The sequence below is a fragment of the Myodes glareolus genome, chromosome 9, assembly GCF_982192425.1.
Source record: "Myodes glareolus chromosome 9, mMyoGla1.1, whole genome shotgun sequence".
In the NCBI taxonomy this organism is placed as follows: domain Eukaryota; kingdom Metazoa; phylum Chordata; class Mammalia; order Rodentia; family Cricetidae; genus Myodes; species Myodes glareolus.
In genome coordinates, this window is record NC_142034.1 from 91,057,140 (window position 1) to 91,079,851 (window position 22,712).

General features: G+C 47.7%; 1 pseudogene; it reads right to left on the reverse strand.

Annotated features, from left to right (window-relative positions):
• Window positions 1-21,891: 21,891 nt before the first annotated feature.
• Window positions 21,892-22,210, reverse strand: LOC125401569 (large ribosomal subunit protein eL37-like; annotated as a pseudogene).
• Window positions 22,211-22,712: the final 502 nt, after the last annotated feature.

Genomic DNA, 22,712 nt, shown 5'->3' on the forward strand with positions numbered 1-22,712 from the left:
GCTATTAAACATTTCGATTCTATATGTATTTGAATATACATTCTGCTGCTATTTTCACGCTTGGACAAGACTCACCTGTACACTCCCTGTCTCTGACTTGTCTCTGTTTTGTTTCATCACCTTGGATCTTTCTGGAAGACTTGTGCCTTTCTCAAAGAAGCTCTTCGTAGGATTTTTTTTTTTTTTTAGCACAGCATCTTTAGACTCATTCACCAGGGCAGTGACTTTCCGCCTGCACTTCTGAGCGTCCTCCCCAACCTGGTTTCTGGCATTTCTGATTCACCTACCCTGGCTTCCCTCTTTGATGGCACACACCATTTTCTTCCTACCCCTTGGTTTTTCTCATTTTGTCTCGGGCTATCAGGAGATGTGTTGTGATGTGTGTTTTTCTTTATAATTGTGTGACTTAGAGTCTCAGACATGGTACGTGCACAAGTTTTTTTTTAAAATTCAGCTTAGTCATGTGCAACCATCTCTCTACAGATGACACCTGCCTCAGTCTCTCCCCACCTTCTAGGACTGCAGCTACATGACGGCGAGGTTTTCTCTCACAGTTTTTGCGGCTATTTTATGTTCTTTTCTCTCTTTCCTTTCTTGTAACGTTCAGGCTTCAATTTGTGTGTTTTTGCATAAACCCACTGTTCAGGTCGTTAAACTTCTCTTCAGCTGTGTCTACCCCGGTGTTAAAATCCACTGCCGATGTACTTCATTGAAATTTTAATATTTTTCATTTCTATAACTTTCAGTTCTTGCTTATTTTTAGTTTTCTAGTGAAGTGTTTCGATTTGTCATTTTTTCTTTACCTTTTTAGTTTATTAAGCATGTGTGTGTGTTTCTAGAGGCTGAACTCTGGTTCACAGGCTTATCGCCAAGGGCCTTTACCCGCGAGGCAGTCACCTCACCTTGTCATTTGTTGCTCGGATAAATTACACTCTATTTTTAAAGCCCAAGCCTAATGATTCTGTTTTCTAAATTGCCTAGGAATGCTTCGATCACAACTTTTTTTCCCCCCTTCTTTGCCCAGGTCTTGAGATGACTAAAAACTTTTGATTGAGCACTTGGAATTCTGTATAAAAATTACTGAGGCCCCAGGTGATGTGATTTTTTTTCCTTCAGAGATTTCCTTCACCTTTTGGTAAAATGCCACAGTTGGGGACAGTAGGGACAGATGAAACCATAACTGTGCTGGCTTAGACGATTTTAATCTCCATAAGGTCACATACATTTTCTGATTGCCTTTGGTCCTAGGGTACGGGTTGGTATGAGTCATGTCCAATTCCAGCTAGCTTAGGAAAAACTTTGTCAGACAAGGTATGTTACTGTGGGAAGGTGGAATGGGACCGCAGGAGTCAAGGAGTTCAGCACCGGGCCTTTCCCTTGCCTCCCAGCCGCTGGCTTCACATAGGAGTCGCAGGAGACTTGATCACTCCAGTCTTCAGGAACACATTTTCCAGAGGCTCAGAGTCAAAGGCAAACATCTCAAGGGAGAGCAGTGACTCGAGACACGGACTCATCATGACAGTCACAGAGCGACAGTCCTGAGGACCACTGGGGGTACCAGAAGCACAGGACGCATGGAGTAAGAAAAGTAACTCAAAGAATGAAGAGGATGGCTGGGCACAAACCCGCAGCTGCCAAGCTGGCTGGACACTGCTGTTTGGGATTTCCCAGGTGTGTGGGCAGCTTTTGAAGTGAGTTCCCTAAGCCAGCACCGAAGGGTTCCCTAAGATGCCTACACTGCCCTCTGTGATGGTATCCACGGAGATGCCGAGTCTGGCCTCACTGGCCCTAGACACACAGAGGGACTCATGCAAAACAGTCCCTAGAACACCAGGGGAGAATCCAGACCGTAGCCTGAAGTGCACAAAATCTCAAGATTAGCCACAAAACTGAGTATCGACGTATGTTTTTGAAAGCTGACAGATATCACAAATGCTACAGAATCTGGAGTATTTGCATGGTATTCTAATTAGCTACTCTACCGTCCCTGTAGAATACTTTAATCCCTACATTTTTGGCCACATGGCCTCTGATCCCCCTCTTTGACATATGATACCATTCCTGTAGAAAAGAGGGAGAAAGACAATTCAGTTTTTCTTTTTAACATAATTGAGGGAAAAAATTGCTTTACTTTGCTTTTTCTGACTTAAGGTCTCACTAGGTAGCCCTGGCTAGTCTGGAACTTACTACAGAGATCAGGCTGCCTCACACTGAGATCTGCTTACCTTCTGAGCTCTGGGACTAAAGGTGTGTGCCACACATGACAGTTGGCAAAACTTTATTGTTTGGGGTATTGATATGTTAGTTACTTTTGTAAAGCTGTGACCAAAATGTCCGAGAGAGCAATTTAAGTTGCAGAGTCTATTTTGGCTGATAGTGTCAGTGGGCTCAGTCCACCATGACAAAGGGGACAGGAGGCCTAAAGCAAAGTAACCCACACCATGCTGGCTAGGAAGCAGAGAGACAAGAGACCAGGGATACTGTATAACCTTTCAAAAACACATGGACAGGACATGCTTCTAGCTGTGCTCAGCCCCGAAAATCTCCAGAACTCCCACGAACAGCACCCCCCGCTGGGGGCCAAGTGTTCAGAACATGAGCCTGTGAGGGGACATTTCATATTCAGACCACACCAGCTGAGATGCAAAACCACGCAAAATACACAAAGACAGACTAACTGTTGCAGGTTTGCACTGCAGGAACAAAAGGGAAGTGCTTTTCACACAAGGTCCCCATTGACAGAAGGGAAAAAAATGACTTTCCAATTGTAATAATTTTCTGATACAGTGACAAAATGCTCAAGACAATCAGTTCTGAAAGACATTTAGCTTTGCTCAGACTCCGTGGCTTCTTGCCCTCATTGTTTTATGCCCTTGTGGAGGCAACATATAACAGAAGGATCTATGGGGAGGAGCAAACATGAGAGAGGGACAGAGAGAGAGAGAGAGAGAGAGAGACAGAGAGAGACAGAGACAGAGAGAGACAGAGAGAGACAGAGAGAGACAGAGAGAAGAGGGAGGATACCAGATTCTCCTTTGTAGGCCCAGGTCACTTAACATCCTTCCAATAGGACCCTCCTCTTAAAAGTTCTACCCCCTCTCAGTGGTCTCACTAGCTGGCAGCCAAGCTTTTGGCTCAACATAAAGACCTTCGAGGGATATTTAAGCTCACCAGGAAGCTAACCCCGTCGACTTTGTTACTGAGGAGGCTTCTCTGAAGACTGAATTTCTATTTCCGCCAGAGAGTTACAGGCTCACAGCTGCCCACTTCTAGCCAGTTCCATGTTTTCCACACTGCCTTCTCACACTTCTGCTTTGCACACACTTAGGGAGTTCTATGAGACGGCTCAGGAGTTCTTCCGGCCTAAGGGGTGTCAGAGGGAGACAGGTGTTTCGCATAGACACCATTCCTACTCTAGAAGACACACTGCTCTGGGTTCAGGGCAGAGGTGGACCAGCGCATTGTCTCTTTGCTTCTGATCTCTGAAATGACCATGGTGAAATCTAGCAGGTATTGTGATTTGAATTTGAAATGTCCCCTCCCCACCCCAAGCCACCGTTTGAGTACTTCTTTCCCAGCGCATAGGTGGCTGTGGTCTGGACTCCCGTGGAAGCTTTAGGGTGTGGGACCTACATGGAAGTAGGTCACCAGCTGCCTGACTAAGGCCACCATGTCAACCCTGTCTCTGACCTGGACCATGCTCTCTGCTTCCTGGCTACTGCCGTGTGGACAGCTGCTACCACGTGCTCCCTCTCCCACACAGAGCTGTCCCTGCCACAATGGAATTGACACTTCGGAAACCATAAGTCGACATAAACTTTTACTTTCATAACTGCTTTTTGCTCAGTATTTTGGTCCCATCAAAGCAGAAGTCACTGATAAAACCCCAGACATCAAATGGGTACAGGTGGCACCCTTCGCCAACTCCGACTGAGGTAGTTTACTTTCTCCGGTTTTATTGGCTTACATGATTAGGCAAACACACTGCTAGCTTTGGAGGTAGTGTGGACAAAGGGTGATCCCTGAACCCAAAGATTCATTTGCTTTGTGATAAATGTCATCTCTACCTTCATTATGTACATCAAGACATAGGAAGATGAAGCCCCTTGCTTAAGGTCATATATCACCAGTGGCCAATGGGACACATGGACTCTAATGGACAATTTCTTTCTTTCAGTCTCTTAACTCCCCTGATGAAGCTTGGAGAAAGTAAGAATATAGTACTATGTTGGACAGCTTTCTATGATTGTGACTATGACAGAATACCCGAGACTATCAACTTATAAAGAGGAAAGATTTATTTGGCTCACAGTTTGGGGAGTTCAATTGACTTAATCAATTGACTCTTTTGCTTTGGGCCTATGACAGGGCAGTGAATCATGGTGTGGGAAAACAGGACAGAGGAAGATGCTCACTTCATGCTGGTGGGAAGGGAAAGGGTAGAAGGGGCTGACACTCCACGTGTTCCCTTCAAGGGTACACCTTACGACTGGAAGATCTGCTGGGTTCTACCTCTTAAAAATTCCACAAACTCCCAACAGTGCGGGAGATGAATCATTTCATACTTGGGCCTTGAGGAACATTCAAGATCCAACCTGTAGCAGAGTTTACAAAAATCAAACCAAGTGCCAGTATCCTTGCAGAGCCAGAGGCCTGATCCCACAAGCTGCCCCAGAGAGACGTTCTCAGAGAGTGTGGTCTATATAATGAATCCAAGTACTTCCCCAGGGGGATGCGGCAGAGCCAATGCTACACATCATCAGAAACCAAGCCTTCACCCTGCTGAGCATATCCTACCAGGAGACCACATCCTCTCTTGAGGCTGAGCTGCGTGCCCCATATGGAGGTTCTTCACTTTTGAAAAGGTGGACACATGCAAGAGGCACCAGACAGAGACTCTACAACCGCTGTGAGGGACAGCAGACAATGCAATAGAGGACATGTCTCTTCCTACATCTAGAGGACTTGGACCTTTGTCACCCAGATCAAACATGCAGGGGACACTGGCTTAAGTGTGGACACTTTCCTTGCTAAACCCTTCCCTACATGTGTGTGAAAAGCGGGACTCAGGCGTCCATGTCTCAGCACGTACGGGGTAGGGTGAGCAGCGTTCCTGCACAGGATCTCCGAGTATGCCTCACTGCACCATCATTGGAAACAGACCCAGGACGCGCTGTGCAGTGTTAACACGCGGGAGGTTAAGTGTGAGCTCTCGGGCCCTTTGATGTGTTAAATACCAAGGACTTTAACGTAATAAAACTGTAAACCTCAAATCAGGGCTAATCACACTAATTTGCTGAACTCCGAAACCAAACCGAAAACTCCCTTTTCTTCTTAAATTGAACCACAAATCCAAGTTGTTTTGATCTGCAAATCAATCTAACAAAAGATTTGAGGTGGCTTACGAGAAATACGTGCAATAAAACAAAAATCTAACTAGATAAAAACCAGGATCAGGAAAGAATATCAAAACCAGAGGGAACATTACAACATCGATATACAAGATGTATGTAGTAATTTAAGTTGAAGCAGTGAGTTCCTGAGCCCCCTGGCAGCCAGAGCAACATGGAAGACCCATTAGCTATATGGCATGTGTTATCCATAAGGAGAAATCACTTAATCATTTCTAAAGGCAAGTTAGCCAGTTTGAAACAACAACAACAAAATCTCCTCTGATGGCGTGTGGGGGCAGGGAATTCAAATTCTCTGAATCACACTTCAAAGAATTTCACTTCAAGATCCCGTTTCAGAAAAGCCTTGGACTTCTTTATCTTTGCATTTCTATTTTTCACTGACAATAACCTTTCTCAGAGACACCACAGAGGGTCCAGAGTTCCCCCGTTTGGTTTTCGCCTTAAACTCTTTCAAGCCATATTGCCTTTGCACACGACCTCATTGTTCCAGTGATTAAAGAAGGAAATTTGCAGGAGTGTCTCCAGGGAAAGGAGAGCTCAGGAGGTCAAGTGCAGTCTTGCATTGTGCTGTGGTTCTTAATCCCCAGAGAACCCCCCTCAAATATTTGGATAAACTGAGGAAATTTCCTGGGGTGGAGGGAGGGGGTTCTGACATGGAACTATTTCTCCAGATGTATGTGCGAGCGTTCTGAGGGCGTGGAGAGTCAGTGTCCTGCTGCAGCCTCTCTGAGATGTGGGGGTTGGGGTTGGGCTGGGGCAAGGCAGCCAAATGTAGTTCCTTCCTAAGTGCTTTCAAGTCCTGTGGCCTGTGTTCCTGTGTTCATGGGGATGAAAGGCTAAGCATCCTTAACCATAGAAAAGAGCAGGTTACAGACCACACGGGTGGAACTGGGTTGCAGATCTAGAGGGCTGGGCTGGATAGACAGTCAAATGCCAAGTATTTGTAAACACTTGCTTAAAATAAAGCCAGCGCTCGCTGGGTGGGGGGAATCTTGCTGTTCACACTTCGCTAGATTTTCTACAGCAAATACACACAGTTTTACAATGACCCAAAGCCAACAATGACTCCTAAACAGTCATTCTAAAATAGCCAAGGGACCTCAAGTCTTTCCACACTGGGAAACTTCCTTCGTGGATGATTACGTTGTGGCCAAGATTTACTCGGGGCTGTACACTGCAGGTGGGGCATCCTGCAAAGCCCCCTTTAGGAGAGACTGGAATTGGTTCTTGGATTTGCATCCTCTGTATTGCTTCGGGGGCTCAGATCAGTTTGCAAATGCTGTTGAATTAAAAGAAAGTTTTAATACCCACCGAGTAATTTGTCCTCACCCATCTGTCGACTTCAGAAACAAACTGGCTTCTCTCCACATGCCTCTGCCGCTCCTCTGGTCCTCCCCACCCCCATCCCTCAGGGCAGCCCCTTTCCAAGAATTCAAGGCAGGAGAAGAAAAGCCCAGAGCACGCAAGAGCTTTCTTCCAGGGCAGTAAGTTCATGGGCGGCTGTGTCTGCATGAGCAGGGGTGGGTGTGTGCACGCTCTTAAATGTGTTTAAAGGTGTCCGTGTGCATGGATATTCATGCAGCTGCTGAGTACCGACTTCTCCGGAACCAGATGCAAACGCCCTCCTCTCAGTGAGCGGTAATAGCAGTACCTCAAATGAAGAGATAGAAAAGTCCCACACAGGACCCAGTTAGTGTAGGCTGCATGAACGGACCTCAGAGGTTAAAGGTTCGGACTCTCAATCCCCCAAGCGGAGGTGTTCAGAGCTAGCGGGACTGCTAGAGGAAGAGTCCCGGGTCGCTGGGCATGCGCCTTTGGAGGAAGTGTGGGGAAGCTGGCCCCTTACTGTCTAGGTTCCACGTGAATCGAAACTGAGATCTGGTTGCTTTTATTCTGGACAAGAACGCTGGGAGATTGAACCAGGTTCTCAACTAGAGAAATGGGGCGTCCACAACTCCCGTGACCCCACAAAGCAGGGCAGGAGCTACCACTCCCACCGGGAACCCAGTCAGCGGGCCAGAGTTTGTCTGTAGCGTGGGTAACTTGGGCACTTGCGGCCCCTCGCGTTGGACTTTTCCAACATGGTGCACAGTGATGGGTCTCTGCCCCGAAGCAGGAGATAATGGAGGGGCTAGATGTAAAGGCTGCGCCCCTACAGTCAAACCGGGCTCCTAAGTTAGCCCCCTCTTCCAGAAGAGGAAGTTTCCATCTCATCTGCAGTCTTCTTGAAAATTTGAACCTCAAAAGTGAGGGGTCAAGTCTTAGTCCTCCTTTCTCCCAGAAATCCCTCATTCTGGGTAGAAACTGCCCTAGCTTGTTCCTCTTGGCCTTGAAGCCTAGTGGTTGGGGGGCGGGGAAGAAGGTGGGTCAGGAAAGCGAGTCTACTCAGAAGCTGACATCCTGCGTATAAAGGAAGATAAATACTCCAAACCCAAGCCTAAATGCTTGCCCCAGCCCCATACCATTGAAAAAAAAACCAAGTCAAGCACTTGTGACTGAAACACAAAAGATCTTTCGACTAAGAACAGACCTGTCTGACAGTGTTCACTTTAAGAAAAAATAACAGAATACAACAATAAAAATAGACCATGCGTCAGTAATAACCCAGTACACGTGTCCCTGAACGCATGTCGGCGAGTATGCTTGGAGCTTAATGAGCGCCATATACGTGGCAGGCACTGTGCCAAGCGCTGTATCTGCAATACATTCTTCAGTCTCCAAATGTCCCAGCGAGCTAAAACCTGCTCTTGGCCTTGTTCTGAGAGTGAACTGCGGGGTAAGGAGGTGGAGAGAATTAACCCAAGGTCAGGCAGTCAAAGGCAGTTTTAACGGCGAAATACAAACCCATATTACCTGACTTGAAAGTCTGCTCAGTTTTATTACTCACCTTCTCAGAGTTTTAGATGTACACAAACAGTGGACAAATGACACAGAACTCTCTGTAGCGTGGAGTTCTCCCATTCGCCCCCATCCCACGAGCTTGCACACTTCTGCTCGGTGCATCTGACCTTAATAGGGTCGCTTTTGTTGGTGAACCAGTGTTAACAGATTGCTACTATCCGTTCAAGCCCTAGAGTTTTACCAAATATCCCTTTTCAAACATCCCAAGAACACATGTGATCTTGTCACTGTGCATCCTTAGGCTGTTCATGGCTATGACAATTAGGTTAACTCCTAGCCTTTGTTTAAAGGGTGCCTCTCATTGCAGTTCCTATGGAACTATTCTCCTGATTAGCCTGGAGTTACAGGGCCTAGAGGAATGGTCACAGAGGCAAGGTGCTATCTGCATCCCATCCTGTCAAAAGTAGACCCTCCAGCATAATTCCTGAGTATCGATGTCTTTCACCACAGCCGGTCAAGGCCCAGAGGGAGGCACTCAGGCCTCGGGCTGGAGTGTGGTGGTAACTGCTCACGACCCTCTATAACCTGCTAGCCCACTTTGGGTTTGTACCCCTATGCTGCCTATGAGGGGCTACCAAACGTCACTCTGGTCACATGGCTCGAAACATTTGCATCCAGGCCCCGCACTCTAGATCTGGGACTCAGGAGGCTTGTGTCCACCTTCAAGGTATCCCACTTGGCCCAGGTAACATTCACTGTCAATTTGACCCAGCCTGGAGTTACCTGAGAAGGGAGTCTCAGTGGAAGGATTGCCTCAGTCACGTCGGCCTGTGGGCATGTCTGGGTGAGGTGGTCTTGACTGTTGACTGATGAAGGAGGACACAGCCCATTGTGGGCAACCCCAAATGGTGGTGATCCTGTAAGAAAGCCAGCTAAGTGGGAGCCTGTAAGCGCACTAGCAGGTAGCATTCCTTCATGGCTGCTTCAAGTTCCTGCTTCCCCCAACGATGTAATGTAACTGATGAGTTAAAATAAACCCCTCCCTCCCTGTGACTGTTTGAATAAGAACAGCTCCCATAGGCTCATATATTTGAATGCTTGGTCATTAGGCATGGCACTACTAGATATATTAGAAGGTGTGGCCTTGTAGGAGTCATTGGAGGTGGGTTTTGGTTTTCAAAAGTCCAAGCCAGGTCCCGTGGTTCTCTCTTCCTGCTACCATTAGTTCCGGATGTAGAACTCTCAACCTCTCCAGCACCATGCCTGCCTGTATGCCGCCGTGCTCCCCACGGGGACACAATGGATTAAACCTCTGAAACATTAGACAAGCCCCATTTAGATGCTTTCTTTGGTCGGAGTTGCTGTGGTCACGGTATCTCTTCATAGCAATAGAACAATGCCTAAGACACTCCTCAGAGTTGCTTCGGGTTAGAGTGTTTTATCATGGCAACAGAGATGAAATTAGAAACCCACCTCTCGAGGCTCTGTTTGAATTATCACAGATGTGTCCGGTTAGAGAGTCGGGGCTCAAGAAGGTGGGGATGAGGTCTTAAGCTAGACCAGTCAGTCCATTGCCTGACGGATCGGTTTCATTAACCGCTCACCTGTCTCTGAAAGCCTTCCTGGCAGCTATTCACATGTGGGCTCTTGTGGGGCATCAGTTTTGACCTCATTCATGTAAAAAAAAATGCCGGGATGCACAATTGTTGAATCACACAGTAAGACAGTAAGAGCATGTTGAATCTAGTGGGAAGCCGACAGGCTATTTTCCAGAATGTGCCACAGCCAGTTCCATCATGAGAGCTCTCCAGCTCTGCGTCCTCACCAGCTTGGACAGGACTGTCCGTGTGCACTGCACTGTCACCCTTGTGAGGAATTCAGATCTGGAAGGGACGGCAGGGACAGCAAGATGGCTCAGCGGGTGGAGGGGTAGCCAAGCCTGCTGGCCTAAATTTGATCTCTGAGACGTACAAGGTGATAGGAGAGAATAGGTTGTCCTCTGACCTTCACACTTGCACACACACACACGTATGCACACACCAAAATGCATAAGTATATCTGAAGGTTTTAAACAAAAGCAGAAGATGTAGTCGTGGCAAGAATGCTCTAAGGAGGTAGCCAGTCACCCCTTCCTTCAGAAAATTATCCCATTCTGTCCCTACTACTCCAGGTATGACGTCATAGGCCCTACAGTGCGGTGCAAGAGTCAGGTCCCTGGGGCTCTTTGCCAGACTGAGAAGTTCCTCTCTGGGCCTCAGCCTCTCAGTTTGTGAAGTCAAGTGACAAGAACTAATGGTCCTAGAGCCCTTCACTCATGACAGCTAAGGTAGATTCCCCAGACTTGCTTGAATCAAACCCTACCAGGCTTCCATTTCCTCATCTGTGAAATGGGCTTATGCCAAACAACGTTTGCTTTACCGTGTTCTCCAGAGAATGAAATGAAAGATTGTAAGTCACTAGGGACCTGTGCCGAGCGCAGTCAACGCTCGTTATTCACGGAATTATTTCTATTCTCTGACACCTGCCACTTGCCGTTCAGGGCCCTGGAGACAGGCTCTCTGGAAATAAGCTACAAAACCCCTCAGGACGGTTCAGGAGTGGGTAAAAGGAAGGAATTTAGATTTTGATGAGAGAGCAAGAACCTGAGCCTACAGAGCAACCAGAGAGGAGGAGGGGCCAGCGGTAGTGGGGGCACCCCGGGAAGTCTCTGGGGCTGGGGTTGTGGGAGGGGGTACTGGGCCTGCATCTTGCCCTTCCAAGAGCTTGCGGTGGCTGGGGCTGTGCTGGGGGTGCCGAAAGGTGGCCGTGTGGCTAAGTCCTTCCAGCTGCGTCCAGGTAATCCCCCAACCTGGTGCAGGAGAGATGATACCCCCGGAGGGCCAGGCCTGGTCCAGTACAGGATGCTTGCCCTGTGAAAGCGCTCAGCCGGCCTCGCGTTTCGCAGCGCTCAGGTCCAGCATGAATCATTCCTTTTTGAACGTGTCTAAATGTGTTTATAAAATAAAGCTGCGGCCCAGGGCTGCTCCGGGCGGAGAGGGAAGGTAATATGTTTTTAATTGGAGAGATTGGGGGAAGGAGGCAGCGAGCCAGGGTGAGCTCACCCCGCATGCATGTGGCTGGGCGGAGAACAACTCACGTCCAGATTCCTGGACTGCAGTGGCCCAGCCGCAGGCCGGGCGGCTCAAGCAGTGGCTCGTGCGATGGGCCATTCCCAGGCCTCTGGGTGCAAGCCGACCCAGGTTAACAGGAGCATAGGCCTGGAAGCCCACAGAAAACTTAGATCCCTAGAGCCGGACAGGGCAGTGCACCAGGAGCGGGCAGGTCTGGAATCCACACAGCCTGTGAACCTGGGGAATCCGAGGCCCTTGCTTTTTTGCAAGGGGCTTGGTCACCACCAAGCTCCTCCCACCCGCTCGGTTTCCAGAGAGCTCGAAATCCTATACCGCGCTGAGGTGAAATTTGAAGGCTGGCTTTATTTGATTTTATCCTATTTACTTTTTCCCCTTATTTTTGGCTTTGTAGGCCAAGTAAACCAGATGTGCAGGGCCCCATTTGGCCTTGCTTTATCCCCCCTTTTAGATCACGGGTGTGGGCCTTACTTGGTCAGTTCCCAGCTATCATGGCTTAGGCGAGTTAGTTTGCTTCTCGGAGTTCTGGCTTCCTCAGATAAAAAATCCGGTCTTCGAATTCTAATTCTCCTGACTGTAGAATGGTTTTCAGGTTGAAGACAAAACAGGGTGTCAAAAAAGGGACATGTGATGGGCTCTGGCACCTGCTGTGGGCCACGCATGCATGCGGCTGAACAATGAATGTGCTGTCCTTCGCCTGGTCACCGGTCGCCCTGACTCTGCAAGCTGGACGCTATGCCCATTGTACCAAGGAAGCAGGCTCGGAGGACTGAGGATTTTATAAACAAGTTTCCCAATTCAGGGAGTTGAAATTATCTTATGTTTGTTTTTTTTTTTTTTTAATTTATCTAATGAAGCTGGGCAGTGGTGGTGCACACTTTTAATCCCATCACTCAGGAGACAGAGGCAGGTGGATGTCTGTGAGTTCGAGGCCAGCCCAGCCTGGTCTATAGAGTAAGTTCCAGGACAACCAAGACTACACAGAGAAATCCTGTCTGGAAAAATCTTTTAAGAAATGAGTATAATTAAAATATAACTACATGATTTCTCCCCTCCTTCTCACCCCTACCACGTGTGCCCTCCCAGGTTCACAGCCTGTTCTTCTTTAACCAATGTGCTGCACCTGCTTATAAACAAATAAACATATAAACAACCTGCTGATTCTATTCAGCATTTCTAAATGTACCTGTTGCTAGGAGTTTGTTCTCCATATTGGATGATTGAACAAGGGGCTCATTCCTGGGTAAGACTAGTAGTCCCTCTCTTAGTGGTAAAGTTGCTTGTGTCCCTTCACCTAGGGGTGCAGTCCCTCATCTTCTGAATTTGAAGACCCTTTGTCTTGGCAAGGCGTGGGGGAGGGAGGATCTATCAAGAGTAAGTGTTGCAGTGCCTTGCGTAGGAAGATCCCTGAGGTTTGGAGCGTTGGCTAGAGCTAAGACACTACTCCATTAGCACTAACCTTTTGTAAAGCAAGGAAGCTGGGGGGGGGGGGCAGTGTGAGCAGCGTTAAGTGTCCACAAAGCTAAGTACTCTCCGGAGGCATTCTACCATTCCGTCTAGTAGCTGCTCTTGGAGGACTCGAGTCTTAAAGAAATGAAAGCGCTGTGGGCAAAGGTTTTCAAAACAGAATTAGCAGAAAATCAAACGTTCACCATAAAGGAAATAGCTTAATATGTTATCTAATATCTACACTAAGAACGTTCTGTAGCATTGAAAGAGTGAGCAGTAGCGTGAAAAAACCCTTAGACTATAGATCGAGGAAAGAGAGTAAAGAATAAAACTGGGTAAACACATATACCGTACTCAGAGACTTCAAGGGAAAGGCCCGTGGGGACATTGACATGTTAATTCTTGCTGTAGCAGGATTCTAACTTATTTTTTACCCCATTTTCTTCATTCTTTTGTTGCAATTTTTAGACTTTCTCCAGGGTGCATATTCCATTTTTATAACCAGAAATGTATATGCTTGCTGCATGTAATGGGCCCCCATCCCTTCCAGTTTGGGAAACAGATTCTTATGGTCAGGGTTCACGTTTACCTAAAAACAGAAGCTGGACTGTGGAGACTTCTCAGCAGCTAAAGGTGTGTGCTGCCAGACCCCATGACCTGAGTTTGCTCTCTGGGGTCTACATGGACGAGGGAAAGAACCAACTCTTGCAAGTTGTCCTCTCACCTCTACACACGTACTGCGTCGTGTATACACTCACATGCAGGTGTGTGCATGCATACAATGCATAAATTAATTTTAAAAATAAAAAGTGTAATTAATTTTTTTTTAAGCCTGGAAGAAATTCATGCACAGTGGCTGTTACTTGCTAACAGGATTAGGGATGGTGTCTCCCTTCTACACTTAAGTCTTTGTATTTCAATGTTATTTTTAAATTTTTGCATGGATACTTTTTAACAATTGGCAAATAAATAGAGAAACCTTAAGATAGTTCCTTGCATTTGCTGTAGTTGGGGGGAGTGGGTGAGTAGGGGAGCTGTCCCAGGCTTCAGGTCATGTCCAGGCAACACTCTTTTTCGGGGTCATCATTCCCATCCCTTCCCCCATGCTGATGGAGGCTGAAGACTTTGGAGACTTTCAAATTCTTCTCCCCCTCCCCCTTCTTCTCCCCTCCCCTCCCCTCCCCTCCACCTTCTTCTTCTTCTTCTTCTTCTTCTTCTTCTTCTTCTTCTTCTTCTTCTTCTTCTTCTTCTTCTTCTTTTGTTTTTGTTTTTTTTTCAAGACAGGATTTCTCATTAGTCCTGGAACTCACTCTGTAAACCAGGCTGGCCTTGAACTCACAGAGATCTGCCTGTCTCTGCCTCCTGATTAGAGGTGGGATTAAAGGTGTGTGCCACCATGGAACAACACGTTTTAACCCAAAGAGTGCAGCATCCGGAGCCTCCTCGATTACAGAAGACAGGCTTGATGTGATGCTTTAAAATTTTTCCATTTGTTGATTTTATTTAACAGAGAAAAACACATCTGTATCAAGGCCATTACTGAACCAGAAGGCAACTTTTCCTGACTCCCTGTCACTTCCTATGCCTGCCTTTCCACAGAACTAGTTGAGCTTCTGGCTTGGAAGTTCATAAAATCTGGAGTCCTTGTTGAAATAGAGCCCTTTCCATCATGTGGATGGAGTTCCTAGAGTCCACACTGGACTCTGGAATAGACCATTTTCTTCTTGTTTCTCTACAGCCTCCGTCTCTCCTGCCCAGGAGCTTGTAGGAACCTGCTCTGGCAGCTTCAGTAAAGTCTTCCTGGACTGACAGATCTGAGGTAGCTGCAGGATGGGACTGGTCACCAAGAACACCAAAGCAAGCACCCCTGTTCCCAAACTTCTGCAAAGGAGAATGCCCTTGAAGGATAAGTGGATTCATGGCTCCATCAGTCAGGTACCTCAGTAATCCAAAAGGCAGGAACGGGAGAGTTTCCAGACAGCTGAGGCCAGCGAAGGTACAACCACCATTTCCTCTCCTACATTTTGCTCTGCACATCTTTTCCTTTTCTTCCTGTGACTTTTTCCCATAATAACCCATTCTCATTAGCCTGTGCATCCCTCTATTCCATGAGCCCCTTAGGAGATCAGTGGGACTTGATTAGATTGCTGAGCCCTGAGCTACACACTGCCTGTCACTCAGAAGCTCCTGGAGGTGAGGCAGCCTTGGGGTTTGAGGACTTGACCTGGGGGGCTGACTTTACCTTCAGGCAGAGGGTGTTGGGACTGAGCTGAGTTCGAGGACTCCAACTAGTATCCTCTGGAGAAGTGAGCATTTGCTTGGGACCTGAGGACCCCTGACCATATGATGTCAGAAGTCTGTTGGGAGCGCAGCGTGGTCAAATCATCAGCCTGTTTTGACAGTCTACTAAAGCAATGCAAACATAAGGCCACATTTCCTCATGCCTCCTCCCTCAGTCCTCTATCCCACACCTCCTGACTCAGGAGTCCAAGTTCACAAAAATGAAAAGCTTCCTAAAACAAGAGGACAAACAAGTGGGAATTCCTGATATGATCCCAAGCTCTGTCAGCCACCTGTTTCTCCAGACCGACCTGTACTCTTGCTGAGAGAGCCCAAAGCCAATTGCTCCATCCAGCACACGGGAATCATGCTCACCACGGTGGCAATGGTTTGGGGCAGTGAAATCGTGCCATGCTCTCTTGGAAGTAGACGTTCTGCGGTGCTTCTTTTTACTCGGGGTGCTCTTTAACCTGCTCGAGAGAGGAAGGGTGATATTAATCTAAAGCCATCCTACTTAATTTCATGACAACCAGAACGTTTAGGTTGCTAGAAGCTAGAAGGTGAGATCCTGGATAACCAGAGACAATAAGGCTCAGCAAGAATATAAACTCACCAGTACTCTAGTATGTGACCTTGGGTGAGTTGCTTAAACCTCAGTTTCTTCGTCTATCGAATGGGGGTAGTTGCTGTCTTATGGGGATGTCTGATAGCCAACCTCACTGGCCCGATGTGCGACAAGCACAGAGAACTCTAGAACACATGCTACGCTAACCCTGCACAGCTACAGTAGCAACTGTGTGGCTGGTGGGGAAAGGACCCCAGCCCGTCTGCTTCCCAGGTGCTTGGGTCTCTCTGTTTTGGCCCAGGTCAAGGCAGATGACTTGGAAGTGCAAATGAGGCCCCTCCACTCACAGGCTGCAGACCTGCAGCCAGAGCCTTCTGCTCAACACTGCCGCCTTGCTCTGAAATGCATTCCAGATGCCCAAGAGAATGGGCTATTTTTAAAAAACTGAACCGTGGAGGGAAAAAGACTTGAATATTTATCAGACCTCTTGGGAGAATAGGTTGGTTAAACTTAGAAGTGTCAGAAAAGATCAGAGAGAAAGAGATGGATGGAGTCAATCGCAGAAGAATGTGGCACCCGTGGAGACAGCAAGTGAGCAGCAAGTGGGAGAAGGCAGTGTTGGAAGGGTCCTGTCATGTGTGCTACATGCGTGCCCATGTGTAAACGGAGACTGCTCACTCATTTTCTGGCCACCCGGACCCGAATAATCACATAGAAACTATATTCATTGCAACACTGTTTGGCCAATAGCTTAGGCTTATTTCTAGCTAACTCTTACAAGTTAAATTAACCAATTTTTATTAATGTATGTAACACCACGAGGCTGTGGCTTACCGGCAAGGTTCCGGTGTCCTTCTCCTTTGGCAGCTACATGGCACCTCTCAGATTTCACCTACCCTCTCTTTATATCTCTGTTCAGATTTTCTGTCTGGCTTTATTCTACCCTGCCATAGGCCAAAGCAGCTTCTTTATTAACCAATAGTAATAAAATATATTCATAGCATAAAGAGGGGGAATTCCACATCACCCATGTGCTCATGACACTTGAGAAGTTAGCCAGACCCTACTAGGTGTAGGAACAAAGAATTAAAGTAGAGAATTCACAAATAAACAAATACATTTGGGCAGAAAGGGGAGAATGTAGTCTCATTAGCAACCAATTAAATGAGCTAGCACTTTTACACCATTGAATAACATTGTCTTTAAAGTTAACATTGTTAAGGCATGCCAAAATGTTAAGACATGGCACAATAGTTATGGGAGCAACCAATTACTTTTTTGATTGGACATAAGGCATAATCCATGAATTGGAACCCAGACTTGGCATGGTTAACAGAGACAAGAACCTGTGGCTAGATGAGCCATAGGCTCTAGGGAAGAACCCGCTATTGTTCTGTCAAATGGATACAGCATTAAGCTGAGTCCTAATGATGCTTCACTGTTACCTATAGACTCAGCCCTCATCAGAGCAGCTTCTTACTGCAGTAAATGGAACTTGACACAGAAACTCTCAGCTGGTCCATATGCAGAGACTAAAGACCTGAAGAGAGCTCAATCATTCCTAAGACAATAATATCACTTATCTCACTCCAGGGCTCAGGGTTGTTGTGGAAAGGGAGGAAGAATTGTAAGAGCCAGAGCTGGTAGATGACCTTAAGGAAACTGTATTTCCTAGACACAACAGGGCAATTGCATACGTGGTTTCACAGTGGCTGTGGTACCAGGTGCAAGGCTCATGTAAAGAACAAGCTAGACAAAATCCCAACATGGAGGTCTGGACAAGGTCCCACAACTAGCTGAGGAGTTATTGACATTTAATTAGAAGGAAAATCAGTTTTCTTTAGTGGTGTGGTCCCCTGGTCAGTCAACCACATCTGAGGGCAGGACCCGCTCTTAAGAGTAGCTGGGTACCACAAATTGCACTCGTTGGGTTGAGAGAGTGAGAGGAAAAAGTGAGGGGGAGGAAGATGGAGGGAAGGGAAGAGGAGAAACAGCAAAAAGTTGGATGGGTTGGAAGGTAGAGGTAGATCTAGGAGGAAATGGGGGAGGATAATGGAATATGATCAAAATAGACTGTGTGAAACTCTTAAAGATTAATAAAATATTGTGGAAATAACAAAACAATACTGCTCTATGCCAAAGAAGGTAGGAGGGAATAGGCACACCATTGCCCTGTTGGTAGGAATATGGAGCCATCTAAAAACAGAAATAAAAGTAAATATCAGTTATTTTTTTAAAAGTATGTTTTGTGGTTGGGGAAACTGGATTAAAACCAAAGTAACTGTACGAAAGCAGACGCCCAGTGGGCAGAAAAGCAAAACAGGAAGTCGTCATAGAAAATAAGGCAATCATCTCACGCACTGGTTGTGTCCCACCTTGGACAAGAAATTTCACCTCTCTGAATCTGGGTTTTTCTCAAGGCATTGGATGGAAAGCACTGCACAGGGAGGCAAGGCCAATCCCATCGGGTGAGACTAAGACCACTACCACCATTTTTGAGCCAAATTTGAAGCAAGTTTTAAGTACCAGTCAGGACGGTGGACTCTGGTCGGGTCCACTCCAGAAAATGGAAACCAAGGCATGTTTTGCAGAAACTTATAAAGGTAAATCCATAAACTTGCGCATTTCCCACCAGGTCCAATCAGGGGCAAGCATACATCCTGACGTATTTCCCAGCAGGTCCAATCAGGGGCAAGCATACATCCTGATGTATTTCCCGTCTGGCACCTCTCCCTACAGCTTATTAGCTTACTTAAACAATAGCCTCCAGCATTTCAGGAAGTTGTTGCCCTCCAAGAAGCTTACAGGCTCCAGCCATTTTTGTTTTATAGAACTCTTAAGCACAGTAATTAAAACTTAAGCCACAACTTGGGCTCTCACAGCGTTTTTGAGAGAGAGGTCTGCATATTCCTTTCCTGTCCTTCCTAGACTCTTGTCCTGCCCTCTTCCATACCAATATATCCATATCAGTGAGTCCCACCTTCAGAAGGTGAACGAAAGTCAGAGGTGAAGGGTATCCAGAAACAACCTTACAAGGCTTGTGGTACAGAACCCAGCCACTCTCCCTGCATGCTGGCTGAGGGGTTAGTGGGGGAGGGGTATCAGGATTGTGAAGCAGAAGGAACCCAAGTGGATGCAGCTAGTAGGCTGTTTGACCAGGGGCCCCTTTAAACAGAAATGTCTGTTAGGTTCATCTAGTGTGCTTTGGAGGTTAGCTGTTGCAGCAGCTAGCAATGCCTGCCCTAACTAATACGGTGTTCTAATAACAACTGTTCAATTGGATCAACAAATTGCATTTGTGGCCAGCTAATTTGGGGGGGGGGGGGCTATTAAATGCAGTGCCTGGTGGAGCCCCTGGTGAGTGACAGTGGGGTTTCTTCATCTAGTCACTAATCAAAAGTGGACACTGCAAGACACTTCCCAGAGAAGTGGCTGATTAAAATAAAAAGTCCTCTTTGTTGAATTAAGGTTTTGTTTTGAACTGTTGACTCTGGGTCTTGCATGCTCCGAGATTAGGACAGGCTGGGGTGTTTTGACTAGACTAGAGCTCAAGAAAAAAAATCCAAAGGATTTGTTAAAATCAAAGTATAAAGGAACAATGTGGAAGTGATCAGATTGTCTGTATCAGCTGGAAGGCGTCTGGCCCATGGCCAGGAAATGTCAGCCCTGCTGGGGATGTGGGCCTCAGGTGACTTCCAGAAGCAGGACTCTGACAGCTACCTCAGGGCACAGTTAATTTCTCTGACAAGGCAAAATGACACACAGGGCAGTGCTTTCTACACAGAGAAGGTCAGAAGTAGCTGGAATGCCTGTGGCAGAGGCTACTGGCTCCCCACCCAAGTCCTTCCGGATGCCCCCTTAGAAAATAGTGTCCTTAGGCTGGGGGTGGGGCTCGGTGGTGAGCAGCCGCCTAAGGAGGGCAAGGCCTGGATTCCTCCCGAGCACCCCAAAAACAGAGCAACCGCCAATAGCAAGGAGAAAACCATCACGGAACACTGCCCTGAGTTCCTCTGCTTCCGAAGTCTGACTTGTGGTCACTCTAGATAGTCTGTGGTCTTCCATTCTCAAGTTAGGATTCAAGCCTCAGTCCCTTTCTCCTCAACAAGATGTCAGCCAGCGTTTGCTAGAGCCCCTTTGGCAAAGCTGAAGTTACGGAGGAGTAGAGTGGGGCTCTTCTTCCTGAACCCACTTTCCTTCTTCGCTGAGGACGGGAGATGGTGCAGCCCTGTCAGCAGCATGAGAGAAAGTTCAGGAGACGCACAGAGACACTGGTCCAGCCACTGAGCCAGCATGGAAGGCGGTCATGTGGAGCAATTGTCTCTACTCTTCACTTGCATTTGGGTGCTGTACTGTAGGTTTTTCTTGGTGCTGTAAGTGGTAGAAAAATCTTTAGGGACTGTTAACCGATTTATGAAGAATTACGTAAACATGGCACCGGTTTTCCTCTGGTGTGGCATGAAGGCTAAAGCTTGGTTGGCTTTCCCATGAGGACTAATGGTGGGGAGGATGCTCTGGGAATGAGGTGACCTCTGACCTTCTGAGGTTTGGCAGAGCAAAGTGAGGGGACATAGAACATGGTTGAGCTAGAGCCTTCTGGGAAGGACCAAGGCATGCTGGAACAGGAGGATTCAGCAGGATGACCCTGTAAGATATGCACTAGGAAGTCTCAGGAGCTGAGGGACCACTGAGGTGTCCAGCTAGGGGCTGTCTGTTAAGGTAGAAAGTGGGGAAATCAGGGCTCCCCATAAAGTAAGCCGTAAAGAAGAGTCAGGATTTGTGTGAAGGCACCAATGATTTGTGCCCAACTACAGTCATGGCACCCTGGAAAGGCCATGAGAGATGTACATTGCAGGGCTCTTGGCCTTTAGGAACCTTCAGCTGTCCCTGTGTAAACCCCACTCCGGGGGAGTACAGAGTGCAGAGGAGCAGAGAGCTAGCTAATGAATGAATGGGCGAGCCTCCCATAGACGGCCCAGTGAAGTGGTCCTGGATACGGTAAGTACTGGCCTCAAACTGCTCCCCCAGGTAGCCCCCCTAGGCTCTGCCAGAAAAGGCACCAGTGGCAAATCAGAAAGTAGAGGAGAGGAACACCACCATTTGTCAAGGGCAAGACTTAAAATGGGTGTGAAAATGGGACCAGGAAGCTGTTCCTCAGATCTCAGACACCCTAGGACTGGCCCTTTAAGCTCAGCTGTCCGGGTACCCCTTCTGGCTTCAGTTGACCTTGAAGGGTGACCCGCCTCTGCTGACTTCTGCACAGTAGACTCCTTTGGGAAGGGCCCCCCACTATAGCCACCCCACCCTTACAGAGCAGTTCGGCTTCTGCCAGTACCCACCATCACCCCAATGTGACATCATCACAGTTCCCCTTCAGTTCAGAGCTACACGCACTGCAGCCATTTTGCCAGCCCAGGGCACGGCTTCAAGACTGCTTCCAACCATGAATTCCCAGTTTTGGCCCAGCTTGGTCCCAAATAAATGTAAGGTTTCTTTGTTCCTGACTAGGTTGACTTTGTTCTAGATCAACAATCTCCCTCCCCCATTCCCTGAGGACTAGAGCCCCTCCCCGAATTGAATTTCAGCTCTCACGATGCCTGACTGCAGTTCCCCCAGCTGGTAGAATCCAGTAAACTGCTTCTTCCTCCCTTTCCCATTGTAAATCCTGGTTGCTTCCTGTAGTCACGTGTCTGTGTCACACCCTGGTCTCTTTCGGCCCTTTTGTCCTATCAGTATCCATTTGATCGGCTCACTGTACCAAGGGCCTTCTGTTAGGAATTGCTGGCCTGGCTTCTGCCTTTCCGCTGCACCGTGGCTGGCGCATCCCTCACTCTACTCCAGGGCCAACCTGAAGAACTTTCTAGAGAGCTCTGAACTCAGGAGAGTAAAGACGTTTTAGAGCAGATGAGCAATTGTAGTTTTAATATTAGACTTTATTGAGTAATAGCTGAAAAATATTATATTCTAGGCCCGAAAGGAATTGGGAAGCCCAAGATATCCCTAAGAGACAGGAGAGAGAGGAAACAGAGGATGGGGGAAGGGAATGAACAGGTGGACGGTGGAGGTCTGCCTTGATTCTAAGCTGGAAAGCCGCTGTCCGAGTCCCAGTGAGGCTGGGCCCTGGTCCCACCAGGTCCGCTTAGCAGGTTTGCCGTTTGTCTGTCTCAGGTGTTGCCTTTTTTTTTTTTTAATCAGAACATTTATTTTATGACAGATTGAAATCCTCAGGATGAACTGGATGCTGCAACAGCTGCCCTCTTGGGTTTAGGGGTTGTCCCTTCACGGAACCCATGTCAGAATCTTCGGTAGACAATTTTTAGGTGCCTCATTCGCCCGGTCCCGGTAGTGTTTCGTCTCTTAGCCTTGGCACTCCAGTTGTACTTTCTCTTGCGCTTGGCAGGGTAGCCGCGTTTGCCACAGGTAGACTTCTGAAGGTGGTAGGCCTTAGAGCCACAGCGGCGGCACAACGTGTGCGTCTTGTTGCGACGCTTTCCGAAGGATGACGTTCCTTTCGTCATCTTGCTTCTGCCACCGAGGCCGAAGAGACCGGAAGAGCAGGTGTTGCCTTTCTACTCAGGTCTCCTCAACAGAAGGATGGGGACATTTGGAGCATGTGTTCCTTTGTTGGGAGCACAGGGCTGTGCTCCACAGCCTATTGCCATGCTGGGCCAGATGAGACTTCCCTGCAGGTCTTTCAGCAGCGCTTGGCCTCCAGCTCCTACAATCCAGCAGCACCCTCCAGTCACATGACCTCCAGTCCCGCTATTTAAAAAAAAAAAAAAAAAAGCGTCTCCAGATGCTATCAAATGTCCTGCAGGCAGCAAACTTGCCAGAGAAACACTGCTCCAACTGGGACACTTTACATTAAAAATAAATCTACGGCTAGTGAGCCGGCTCAGTGGAGAAAGCCAAGTCCTGACAAACTGAGTCCGATTCCAGGAACCCACCTGGCAGAGGAGAGAGGCATCTCTCTGGCTCTCCTCTGACCTCCACATGCAGGCCATGGTACATACTCTCTCTCTCTCTCTCTCTCTCTCT